A 4,499-nucleotide genomic window follows, 5' to 3' on the forward strand; every position below is an offset into this window, starting at 1 on the left:
CCAATCAGCCTCTCTGCTGTTTCATTTTGCAGACGTCCATTTTCAGCCTGCTGTAGCGCAGCCTTGGCCATAAGCATTGCTGGCTCAGCCTGCTGCTTTGCTGCTTCACCAATCATCTGCAAAGAAAGAGAACAGTGCAAGATAATATTTTAATGTTAAAAATCTTTCTTGCTACTGGTTTTATGTCGCACAGACTCAGTCAGTCAATACTGATCTGCATTTAGGGACCGAGCTTAATAGCTGCAGTCGCTTAAGTGCGGCCAGTATCCAGTATTCGGGAGATAGTAGGTTCGAACCCCACGTTCGGCAGCACTGAAGATGGTTTTCCGTGGTTTCCCATTTTCACACCAGGCAAATGCTGGGGCTGTTCCTTAATTAAGGCCACGGCCGCTTCCTTCCCACTCCCAGCCCTTACCTGTCTCATCGTCGCCACAAGACCTATCTGTGTCGGTGCGACGTAAAGCAACTAGCATTTAGGGCAGTCGCCCAAGTGGCAGATTCCCTATCTGTTGTTTTCATAGCCTTTTCTTAAATGATTGCAAAGAAATTGGAAATTTATTGAAAATCCCCTTGGTAAGTTATTCCAATCCCTAACTCCCCTTCCATAAATGAATATTTGCCCCGTTTTGTCCTCTTGAATTCCAACTTAATCTTCATATGTGATCTTTCCTACTTTTAAAGACGCCACTCAAACTTATTCGTCTACTAATGTAATTCCACGCCATCTCTCCGCTGACAGCTCGGAACATACCACTTACATGTAACTAATCTCATGATTAGACCCGTATTGAATTTGCTATAATATGCTTACAATATTCTGATTTTTTATTCCACCTTTTCAATACAATTGGTGGAATAAAGATCACAATATTGTAAGCATAACATACCACTTAGTCGAGCAGCTCGCCTTCTTTCTGCCAGTTCTTCCCAGCTCAAACTTTGCAACATTTTTGTAACGCTACTCTTTTGTCGGAAATCACCCAGAAAAAATCGAGCTGCTTTTCTTTGGATTTTTCCCAGTTCTTGAATCAAGTAATCCTGGTGAGGGTCCCATACACTGGAACCATACTCTAGTTGGGGTCTTACCAGAGACTTATATGCCCTCTCCTTTACATCCTTACTACAACCCCTAAACACCCTCATAACCATGTGCAGAGATCTGCACCCTATCCCATTGTTACCGTAAGACCTGCCTGTGTCAGTATAAAGTGAAACAAATAACAAAAAATACCCACATGCCATTGCTTACTTGTCAGTAAACTTAAAAGATGAAATATATTAAGCATTTGCCAAGGAAATCCAATTGGTAAAGAAAGGGATGAAGTGTGTCATACAATTCATGCATACTGCAGGTTTGTGGGCAGCTGGAGTAATAGGCATTGGTCACAATATTTAAATAGGAGAAATCTGCTGTAGACATTCATGGTTATTTATAAATTCATCTCGTTTTGCAGATATAGCCAGTTATTTCCTTTTGAAGGGTAGCCTATATTAGACTTCGTATAGCCAATCGCATCAGATGTGCAGACAATAAGTATTTCAGTATGTATGCTTTGCAGGTATATTTGTAACCAAAGCAAAAAGAAACATTACTTGAATTCTTTAGCCAAACTTCTCTTTATAAAAAATGTATATTTATAATGAACTGTCGTGCTATCCTTGTGTTCACTTGCCAAGAGTGAATGGCATATGTAATAGAGCACGAGCCAACTCTTTATCCTATTACATCCTTAATATGTACGTAGCATAAGCAATTACTTGAAATCAAAGTGTAAACGAGCAGGACATAGTGAAAGCATATTTTTCCCTCTTATTGATGGTCATTTTAGATGGACCACAACCCAACATGTCACCTATTCCCAAACAGGAAAGTTCTCTTTATTTTGGCACTCTTGTAAATATAGCTTAAAGGCTTTTCCAGGCTGTTGAACACCTACAACACTATAACATACCTGAAAAAAAAAACACCCAATGGTTTTACATGTATATTAGGTGTTGTAATTTGTGTATAACAAAGTGAAAACTTTTAAGTTACATTAATTGAGTCAACATTGAAAAGCATGGTTTCATTCTTTAAAAAACTCTTGTAAATGGAACTTACCATCTGAGTTTTGTTACTATCTTCCTGTAAGACTGTAAATTTCTCACGTGCCTCCAACAATTGAACTCCAATTCTCTCCCTACTGGGAGTCTTGCGTTTCTTCACAGCTGAAACATAAGACTAATTAAATCCAAGTAAACGAAAGTTAATGTTTCTAACAAGTATTCTGAACAGAAGCATACCACAGTCCAACCGATGACTGTGTTTGTAGGCCTACCTGTGTAATAACTTGTGCAATCGCTATCACCTCCGAAAGTGTAAAAGCAGACAGAAGTCACTGATTGAATGTAGAAAGTGAATTTTCAATAAAACTTCATTGTCATTTGAGTACTCATTATTATCAAACTAAAGCATACTGGTACTTACAATACTGCCGTGACACTGAGCTTTGAGTAGGAGTTCGTGGTGAAGGTATTTCTGAACATACCCTTCCTTCAATTGAATTTTCCAATTCAGGAGGCACCTCTAATTTCTTTTCATGATTACCTATAAATAAATCACTTATTATTATTGCAAGTTTCAAATAATGCCCAGAATAAGAACAATATTGCAGTTTGTGAAATACTTGCCAATCTCAGTATCTACCACTTCCAGTGATAGCACTGTAGGAGTCGCCACATCTTTCAAGATACCGTATGTGTTTGAGGAAGAGCCTGTAGGACTGACACATCCCCTGCCTCGAGTTGAATTTGTAGGCTCTGAAATACAATCTATATTTAAAATCTTTTAAGAAGACTATACAAAAATGGTTACGTCTACTGTAAATAGTTACCTCTTCTTCTGGCAAGCTATCAGGGCATGCAGATCCCTCCACATACACAAAGCCAATCACTTCCAACACCCTTAGCTCAATAGCTGTAAGAGGTGTGGCAGTGATGGGCTTATTTCCTGTTGCATTTCTCTGGCGCCTGATATTGGCTGCTTTCTTAGAAGCAGAGAACTTAAGATCCCTCCAAACCTGTACATGAAAACAGTATTAGATAATGATTACACACAAATACACAAATATTACGTATAAATATAATTAAACGTACAACTTGCCACTGTTTACTGTCCTTGACAGTTCCTCTGGGAACACTGTTCAGTATGTCTGTTAGAGCCTTCCACCTTTCACTTAGGCCTAGTTTCCCATCTTTCCCTAGAAATTTTCCACGAGCGAAAAGATTGTGGTTCTCCATCTATCTGGCTTTCCGTAGCTCTTCCAGCTCTTGGAGTTTTAAAGCTGAAAGCAATATTCTACATTGTTTATTCATCATAGTTTATACTGCAATATTTATTAATATCTCATTCTTGTCAACAAAGAGATATTGTAGAGAAATTCTACACTTCTTTTCCAGTAAGCATACCATTGTGGCCTGAAAATTACACATATTTTCATTATACTGTTGACTGTCATGACAGTGTTCAATTTGCAAACCTCTATGAATTAACCAAGCACCTCCATACTCCTTAGTTTGCAACTAGCTCTGTAGCGTCGTTTCGTTCCTATAAAAACTGAACCTAACCATCATCGCTTCAGTCTCCCTCTACTCTTAAACAACCAAGTCTATTATTTTTCTAGGCAAGCTATCCTTGTTCGTTTACCTGAAGAATAAAATAATAATTACATGATCTCAGAAGCATAAATATATTTCTGGTACCAGAAATTTTAATAAACTTAACAGCAATAAAAGACAAATCTACATCAAAACAGACTTTCAAAATCCTATCTCATCAGCTATAGATACCGGTACCCAAAATCTATTACAATTACAATTTATAATATCTACATACCGGTACTGATACCATCCCACAGTGGAGTAAGAAATAGTGTATCGGTATAATCACATAAAAATGAATGGAAGAATATTTAAGATACCACTCACAAATAACACTAATTCATTCGCCAGGATGTAGTAGTTGTATAGAAAGGAAATTAAACTGGTAGGGTGGCATGGAGAGCAGCATCGAACCAGTCTATGGACTTATGACACAACAACAATAAATTCGGCACCGGTCGAGAGCATCGTACATGCATTAATTTAATACATGATTTTGAGTGCTTAACCTAACGCGTCTGTATAAACTAAGAGCGACGGTGTGTTGTGTGATAGTAAAGATAGAATTATTCACTGTTTCATTTCAATGTGCATATCGGTTTCGCTGTTTTAAACCAATAAAGTACGGATATTCTTCTATTCTGCCTCATATAACACAAATAAATACCAAAATCAAGCACTAGATTACCACATCTAACACTCTTACAATTAAAACAAAGATATTGTAAACCACGTGGTGTTTGAGCGAGTGTGTTTCATTTGAATGTGCAAATCGGTAAGTTAAAATTTCGCTCTGTTTTAAACCAATAAAATACGGGTATTCTTCTATTCTGTCTCATTTAACACATATAAATACCAAA

At 37.5% G+C, this 4,499-nt stretch overlaps 1 long non-coding RNA gene across 1 annotated transcript; it reads right to left on the bottom strand.

Annotated features, from left to right (window-relative positions):
- Window positions 1–2,746: 2,746 nt before the first annotated feature.
- LOC137501519 (uncharacterized) lies at window positions 2,747–3,269 on the bottom strand. The gene is made up of 3 exons (XR_011018586.1): window positions 3,136–3,269; window positions 2,874–3,059; window positions 2,747–2,799 (listed from the first exon to the last, which is right to left on the bottom strand). It is a non-coding gene; the product is annotated as an uncharacterized lncRNA (long non-coding RNA).
- Between the last annotated feature and the right edge of the window lie 1,230 nt (window positions 3,270–4,499).

This window comes from Anabrus simplex, chromosome 7 (assembly GCF_040414725.1).
Source record: "Anabrus simplex isolate iqAnaSimp1 chromosome 7, ASM4041472v1, whole genome shotgun sequence".
Taxonomy (NCBI): Eukaryota; Metazoa; Arthropoda; class Insecta; order Orthoptera; family Tettigoniidae; genus Anabrus; species Anabrus simplex.